Source organism: Tenrec ecaudatus, chromosome 5 (genome assembly GCF_050624435.1).
Source record: "Tenrec ecaudatus isolate mTenEca1 chromosome 5, mTenEca1.hap1, whole genome shotgun sequence".
Classification (NCBI taxonomy): domain Eukaryota; kingdom Metazoa; phylum Chordata; class Mammalia; order Afrosoricida; family Tenrecidae; genus Tenrec; species Tenrec ecaudatus.
The window spans coordinates 50723260-50732321 of NC_134534.1; the positions used below are offsets into that span (position 1 = coordinate 50723260).

The 9062-nt window shown below is 40.0% G+C and overlaps 1 non-coding gene across 1 annotated transcript; it reads left to right on the forward strand.

Annotated features, from left to right (window-relative positions):
* Positions 1-8699: 8699 nt before the first annotated feature.
* On the forward strand, positions 8700-8831 carry LOC142449611 (small nucleolar RNA SNORA31). The gene has a single exon (XR_012784745.1). It is a non-coding gene; the product is annotated as a small nucleolar RNA SNORA31 (small nucleolar RNA).
* Positions 8832-9062: the final 231 nt, after the last annotated feature.

A 9062-nucleotide genomic window follows, 5' to 3' on the forward strand; every position in this document is an offset into this window, starting at 1 on the left:
ACATAGAGGGAGCTGCCCTTGATAAAATGGGAGCGATTCATTCAATGAAGGCCTCAGAGGAAAAAACTAAGGTTTCTGGCAGATGGAGGAATTTCCCTTCAGAACTAGAACATGGAAATCCTGCCTGAACTTCCAGTGTGCCCATTTGCCACATAGATTCAAGACAACATCAACTCTAACTTGCCCAATGCATTACAGGTGAACCAGTTCCTTAAAGCCTATCTATCTATCTATCTATCTATCTATCTATCTATCTATCTATCTATCTATCTATCTATCATCTATCTATCTATCTATCTATTATCTACCATCTACGTATCCATCATCTCTCTATCTGTCTATTATCTATTTCTCTAGGGAAGCTTGAAACAAATCTTGGGTGTCTTGTTTCTAAAGGTTAAAATACTTAGCTTGTCATAAGTCAACCAAAATTCAACGAACAGCTGGAAAGTGGAATATGGGCCCTGGGACTGCATAAAATGTTCCGAAAATATGACTACATTAGAGGCCATGTATTGCAACTTGTGCACCATAATAGAAAATTCTCTGCCCAGAAGCTTGCACCAAGACCTCGGAGCTATCTTATAAATCAAGCAGGCATAAAATGTATAGTAAATGCTGATGCCTCCATTCTCTTGTTTAGCAACACCTAACCATTAGCCACTGAATGAAATTATCTATGTTGTTGCTGTCAAATTGGTTCTGACTCATAGTGACTCCTATGTACAACAAAATGAAATACAGCCTGATCCTGAACAATTCTCAAAACTGTTCTTATATGTGAGCCCCTTGTTGTTGTCACTGTGCCAGTCCATCTTGTTGAGGATCTTCCTCTCGGTTCCCAAACCTCTACTTTACCAAAGGTGATATTCTTCCCCAGGGACTGGCCTCTCCTGATAACGTATCCAAAGGACGTAAGGGGAGGAGGTCTCACCACCTATCTCTAAGGGGTGCTCTGGCCACACTTCATGCAAGCCAGATGCCTTTGTTCTTCAGAGAGTCCCTGGTCCTTTAACACTCTGCACCCGCATCCTAATTCAAATGCATCGATCCTTCTTTCAGGGTCCAACTGTAACATGCATAGAAAGTGATTTAAAATACCGAGGGTTGAGTCAGATGCACTTTAATCCTCCACGTAATATTATTTATTTATTTAAAATTATTTTATCGGGAGCTCATACAGCTCTTATCATAATCCATACAGTGTGTCAAGCACATTTGTACATATGTTGCCATTATCATTTTCTTTCCATTTGAGCCCTTGGTATCAGCTCATTTCTCCCTCTCCCACCCTCCCTCCCTCATGAACCCTTGATAATTTATCATTCTTTTTGCACGTCTTATACCAACCACTCTCTCCCTGAACCCACTTTCCTGTTGTCTGTCCCTCTGGGAAGGGGTTATATGTAGATCATTGTGATCAGTTCCTTCTTTTTCCCCCACCTTCCCCTTACCTTCCTAGTATCGCTACTCTCATTATTGGTCCTGAGAGATTTAGCTGTCCTGGATTCTGTGTGTTTCCAGATCTTATCTACACCAGTGAAGATTCTCTGGTCTAGCCAGATTTGTAAGGTAGAATTGGAGCTATGGTAGTGGGGTGGAGGAAGTGGAGGAAGCACTAAAGAACTAGAGCAAAGTTGTGTGTTTCATTTCATCGGTGCTATACTCCACCCTGACTGCCTTGTCTCTTCCTTATAACCCTCTGTAAGGGGATATCTAATTGTCTACAAATTGGTTTGGGTATCCACTCTGCACTACCCTTCATTCACATTGACATGTTTTTTATTTGTTCTGGGTATTTGATGCCTGATATCTGATCCCGTTGACACCTCATGATAACACAGGCTGGTGTGCTTCTTCCATGTGGACTGTGTTGCTTCTCAGGCTAGATGGCTGTTTGTTTGTCTTTAAGTCTTTAAGACCCCAGATGCCATATCTTTTGATAGCTGGGCACCATCAGCTTCCTTCACCACGTTTGCTTATGCACCCATTTTAACTTCAGTAATCATGTCAGGAAGGTGAGCATGATAGAATACCAGGTTATTAGAACACAGTGTTCTTGTATTGAGGGAGGACTTGAGTAGAGGCCCAATGTCCATCCACTACCTCAACAATGAACATATATGTACATAGATCTATGTTCCTATCATTTTATATAAATATATTTACATATGTACATGCTTGTATTTAGACTTCTATAAATGTCCTTTCTCATCTAGTTCTTTCCTCTATTTGCTTTACTTTCCTCTTGTCCAACTCATGTTTAGGCTTCATTCGGGTTTCAGTAATTCCTTTCAGGTCCACTGCCCTTGATCAATCCCCACCAAGCATCCTATGCCCTTCTCGCCATCAATTTTAGATCACTTGTGGTTCCCTTGTACCTGGGTTTGTTGACACTTCCCTTCTTTCACCCTGTCTTCCCCTCTCCCATGGCCTCCCAGATTCGTTGGTCCATTTTTTTTCTTCTCCAGATTGTTTATCCCGCCTATCTTATCTAGATAGACATTCAGAGACAATAATAAATGCCAAAACAAGACAGAGCAAAAGAAAACAGAAAACGACAATTACAAAAAAGAAAAGCCTATAAATAGGCAAAGTGATATTTTTGCTTTTCAACAGTTTGAAGAAGTGCGCAGCAGAGTTACCCAGTGCAGCACATCATTCCATTTCTTGACTATTTTTCCCATGACCCCCGATTGTGGATCGAAGAAAGACAAGCAAAATCATTGACAACTTTTCTGTTTAACACGAGGGTACCCTGTGGTCCAGTTATGAAGATTTTGGTTTTCCTTACGTAGAGTTGTGGTCCATCCCGAAGGCTGGAATCCCTGGTCTTCATCAGCAAAGGCTTCGAGTTCTCCTCCCTGTCAGCAAGCAATGCTGTATCCTCTGCATGTCCCAGGGTGTTGACAAGCTTTCCACCAATCCCTTCTACATTCTACATCATATGATCCAGCTCCTGTGATTGTTTCCTCCGCATAAAGATGGACTAACTATGGTGAGAGGGCACAAGTGTTATGAATCCTTTCCTGATTTTAAACCACGCATTATGCCTTTAGTCTGTTCACACAACTACCTTTTTATCCATGTACATCTATAAATTATCTCTATATATACCATGCACACCCATAAATTATAGATATATATACACACACACCCATGCACATGTATAAATTATCTCCCTGTATACACATATGTGTGTGCAGGTTTATATGTTCTGAAGGGAAAAATTCTCCAAGATTTAAGTAAAAGAGGAATGCTGAACAATGTTTGCAATTTTGACAAAGGCAGGGAAGATTTGCCATTCATAACTATTTATATATGAGGGAGCTTTGAAGAGTTTTTGGGAAATTAGAATTAAAAGATGGTGAAAACTTTCCTCGAAATTTGGAACATCTGCATGTAATCTGTACCAGTCACAGCCACACCTCATTCAGCATCTACTGACACAACTCGGCGTTGGTTCCAGATCACTATAAGAAAGAGATTAGCATTATATAAACGTAAACACGTGTGGAAAAATTCCCCTTATCTTCTAATCTCATTTTCCCACAAAATATTTGAATATATATACATACAAGTCACCTATCTATCTATCTATCTACCTATTCTTTAGTTGTTTCCCTGAAGACTTTGACTAATATACTGTCTGCCTCCTCCTCTCTGACCTCATCAGTGTCAGCAAAATAATATTTTCACAGCATTTACCAGAGGCCAAGGAGCCCTGGGGGTTAGTAGATAAGCACTTTGCTGCTAACAAAGAACACCACAGTTCAAGTTCACCAGCTGATCTGTGGAAGGAAGTTGTGAGAGAAAGATGTGACAGTCTACTTCTGTAAATATTAAAAGTCTTTGAAACCCTATGGGACAGTTCTATGTTCTCCTAAAGGATGTGTATTAATTGGGATTGATGTGGTAGCAGTTGATCTGGGTCTTGATAACATGTGTCAAAAGGTTTATAGACATGTATTATTTAATCCTTAACAAACTCCATGCTGTTGTTCTCAGGCAGGTGCCTCTAAGTCAGTTGGTCTGACGCACAGCAACCATATAGCAAAATCGAACACTGCCTCATCCTGTGCCATTCTCAAAATTGTTATGTTGGAAATCATGTTTGCAGCCAGTGTATCAATCCATCTCCCTGAGGGTTTTCTTCTTTTTCACTGATCTTTATTTTATCAAGCATGGTGTCCTTCTCCAGGGACTGGTTGCACACAAACGCCCCACCTTCCTTCTAACAAGGGTGCGGCTGGAGTTCTGAGACAATAGATGTGCTCAGTCTTCTGGCACTCCCACTCCTTCAACACCAGCTCACAGCGACCCTATAGAACAGGGCAGAACTGCCGTTGCGAGTTTCTAAGACTATGACTCTTTGTGGGAGTAGAAAGCCTGGCTTTCTCCTGTGGAGCTGCTGGTGGTTTCAAACTGCTGATCTTTCAGATTGCTGTCCAACACATAACCATGAGGCCACAAGGACAAAGTACTTTGACTACACCATACTTCAAAGGCATCGCTTCCTATCCAGCCTCCTTTAGTCCTTGTTCACTTTTCATAAGCATCTGAAGTGACTGAAAGTGCCGTGGTTTGGACCAGGCACCCCTGTTACCTCAAAGCAGCATCTTGCTCTTCCATACTCTAAAGAGGCCTTGGGCAGAGCAGACTTGTGCAGTGTTGTATATCATTTCATTTCTTGACTGTTGCTTCCTTGAGATTGATAGTGACTTAAGTAAAATTATATCTTTGACAACTTCAATCTTTTACTCTGTTTATCATAATGCTGTCTATTAGTCTAGTTGTGTGATTTTTTTCTTTGATTTTTTATTAAGGTATAATCCATACTGAAGATGGTAGTCTTTGATATTCTTCTGCAAGTACTTCAAATCTTTCTCAATTAAAACAAGTCAGTTGTTTTATCTGCACAACACAGGTTGTTAATGACCATTCATATTTGTCATGATCCACATAGCCAATGTCTTTTTATAATCAATCGAACCAAGTAAACATTTTCTGATATTCTCTACTTTCATCATCTGACCTAAAAAATCAACCCCTTGTTTCATATTCTCTTATAAATCTAGCTGGACTTTCTGTACGCTCTTTATTTATGTATTGTTGCAGCTGTGTTTGATTTGTCTTCATCAAAATTATACTTGCATGCATTAGTAATTATATTTTTGATATTTTGCCTCTCAGTAAGTAACCTTTCTGTAGAATGGTCTTAAATATGGGTCTCTTCCAATTAGTTGGGCAGGGAGCTGTCATCCAAATTTCTAGACTTGGAGGCATGAACTCCTCCCATCCTGCATCAGTTTGTGGAAGCATTTCATTGTTATTCTGTCACTACCTGGAGTCTTGCTGTTCATAAAAACCTTCAGTGAAGCTTGAAATTCTTCCCTCAATTATGATTAGTTCTTGAAGTGATTGAATGTTGATCAATGATTTTCAACACAATGACTGTGCATTCCTTCCATTTTTTAAAGATGCAAAATCCCATCTTTTAATATTTTGCTCATAGAATTCTTCAATATTGCAACTTCAGGTTTGATCATTGTCTTCACTTCTTTCAGCTTAAGAAATTCCAGGTGTATTTTTCTCTTTTGGTTTCCTAATTTCAGCCATTTTCACATTTCATTATAATACAGTGATATCTCAGTGGTTGAACTCAATTTGTTCCAAATTCCTTTTTGAACACTGAAAATTTTGAGAACTGAACATATTTTTTTCCATTAAGAAATAATGAAAAGCCAAATAATTGGTTCTGAGGCCCAAAATGTACACTTACAAATTCCTTTTTCCAGGATTTTAAATCACCATGGAGTCTTTCAGCCTTCGTGCCTACCACTGTCTCAGCTATACTTTTGCCATTGAGTTGTTTCTGATTTATCCAAATTAACTGTAACTTTTCAACGTCCTCCATTTTCTGGGTTCTTTTTTGTGTGTGATTAAGAATTTCACACCTTGTGTTACATTATCCTCTGTTATTACATTTTGTTTGTTTGTTTTTTCCTAAAATGATAATGTTGACTTGGCCATGTTGTATTCAGCTGCCAAATCAGACAAGCAGTAAATCGATTCAAATTTCACAATGATTTCTTTCTTCAACTCCATTTATGGTTCCCACAGTTTCCTCTTTGCTAGTAGCACTGGCTTTCTTTGGAGCCATGCGTATGATATTTTATGGAAATAAAGACCCCCGCCTCAAAAAAAAAGCGCAATGATGAATGTCTAACACAAGACAATAAGATGAGGTACCTCCCAGAAAAAACAGAATCGTGCCGGAGCAGAGCTTTTGGAACACGCATTTTCCCTATAAGTCTAGCACCCAGCAACTTGCTCGGAGTTAGTGCACCCAGTGGTGTCTCCTGGGAAGGTTCTCTGTGGTTATAATGAAATTGTTCATAAAACTAGTTTCACTCGAACCTTATTTTTTGTGTATGTGTGTGTGTGTGTGTGTGTGTGTGTGATGGCTGATTTAAGAGAATAATGAGCCGCTATGAAATTTTGTTTCCTGCTCGGAAAAAAAATGTTGCAGAAACTGTTGTGATGATGAACAGAGCTTACAAGACCAGCGCTACCGGAAAAATTCAAATATACAAATGGCTTTCTTGTTTCAAAAATTGTGAAATGTTAACTGATTAGAAACTTAGTTCTGGACGTCCATCAACTTCCCAAGCAGACAGAAATGTCAACTTGTAGTACTTTTGGAGTTCATTCCATCAGGTCAGATGGTTAATCAAGCTTTCTATTTTGAGGTTCTGAAAAAATTATGTAACAGTGTATGACCAAAACATTCTGATTTGTGGCAGATGGAGAACTGGTTTTGCCACGATGACAGTGCACCTGGTCACTCAGGCATCTCATTAAGCCAGTTTGGAGCAAAAAAACCCAGCATGCCTCTCTTATCCCAGGCATCTTACTCGCCTGACCTCACTCCGTGTGACTTCTTTTTGTTTCCATGAATGAACAGGGACAGGAAAGGACAGCAATTTGATGTCATAGAAGACGTGAAGGAAAACATGAGAAAGCATCTGTCAGCTATCCAAATAAGTGAGTTTGAAAAATGTTTCCAAGAACAGGATCACAGATTTGACAAATAGATTCAGTGTAATAGAGTGGAATTTGAATGTGATAAGCTTGTGTGGTGGGAGGTACCTCCTCATAAGGTTTATTAGCAAGAGGGGTTAGACTGAAGCACCACTCTGTTGTGTCCTCGGCAAAATGAATACTCTGACTCACTCTCAGACCATACACATTTTCTGATTGATTATTGAGCAAAGTTACCGACATTGAACAGATTTTTTCCAACTTCTTGTTTAAGTCGTCAAAAGTTTGAGCTTGGAGCCATTCAATAACGGAGCTGTCACTATACTTCATCTAGTCTTCTTGTACCTTCCTTTGAAATTTTCTGTTCAGTTCTTTGCCTTATTATATATTCCTACCTTTTTTAATCTTTAGTGTGAAGGCAAGTTTTAAACACTCCAGTGGTGAGATAGTTAAAGTTTATTGTGCCAAACTGGCTGATAAACACATGTGGGCTTCATTGAAGGGTGGAGCGAAAAATGGCTCTATGAGTCTCGCCTTTCTAGTTCTCAGGTCTCTTGATTTCTAATGATCAGACCAGGATGCAGCTGCCTTAGCTAGTTCCCTGCTTCAGCTGGCAAGGCTCACTTCCTACAAGACATCCCTGAGGAGAAGTCACATGAACTTACCTCTATGCAGCCATGGGTGCTGGAGCACCGTGTGGAGATCCCTGCCAGCACTGAGATACTTACATGTTCATTGACTCGGCTTTCCTCCTGCAGTTGGCATCATTGCACGTGTTTTGTGGGATGGAGGAGAACTTTGTGTGTTGGTGTTGGACATAGGGGTTAATGTTGAACTTGTGGGCTTAGGAAGCACTGGATTTGGATGTTTCCTTGATGTGCACTTACATTTTATATAAAACTCTCCCTTTATGTAAAACTCTTGCTTATACATTTGGGTTTCTTTTCTGTGAATTTATTTCACGAGTTTACGCAGACTAACACAACTGGCATCCATTTATTGCTTTTTTTTCTTTCCTACCTTTTTTTATGACCTTTAGCATTTTCATATATGATGTTCTTAATGTCGCCCCACAACTCATCTGGTCTTTTAATCCTGCTTGTTTAATCCCAGTAACTAATCTGTTTGGGGATTGTGAAAGAGTGAAATTTGTTAGCATGCCTTTTTTATTCATGCTTCTATAACTCTCACCAAATGATTGGGTCAGACTATCCAAATAGGATGTGCTTAACACTAATAGAGGGGATTGGTAATTTTAGTTCCTAGTCCTATGGCTATATGAATAAGCCATCTCAGAAGGAAGAGGCAGAAACAGAAATTCCAAGGCCATTGGAAGAGCCACAGTGCAGCATATTCTAGAACTTGGTCTGAAGTTGTGGAGGCTGAGACTACAGGTACCAGAGGCCAAGGCAAGGAAAGCATGAGATCAAACAGAGGAGCAGTGCCAAGACCGAGAGTCTGTGAGCCAGAGCATCAGGCTGGCTTCCTGACACAAGTAGGCAGGGCCCAAGGGACCACATAGCTGAGAGGCTGAAGTCTAGAGAGAGAATTGAACGAGGAGAGAGGTTGCTGTAGACCAATGATTGTATCCCTCACTTTTTCTGATCCTGACTTGTGTCAACCTGTTAATTTCTCTAATAAAGCCTCCCTTAATTGAGCATCCTCTGATAGACCTGGGACAATTGACCGTTGTTCTTCTGGTTTGCACTAGGATGCGAAAGAATACAAAGTCCCTGCGCTTTCTGGCTGTCTTTGTGGCAGGTCCAGATTGAATAGCCAAAAAAAAAAAAAAAGCCTCCCTTAATCAATGAACATTGTCTGTGAATTCTATGTGGTTATTGCAATCAAGGATCAAGCCCAGCCAGAAGTAGAGTGTCGTAAGAGGATTGGTTTTTGCCACAATAGATAAAGAAAGGTGGGGGGTGAAAACATTTCAGATCTCTGCCTCATGAGAATAAAGAAGGCAGAGGAGATCAGACATGGTGCCCCTCCATTGCATTTTCACAGGAGTGACATTT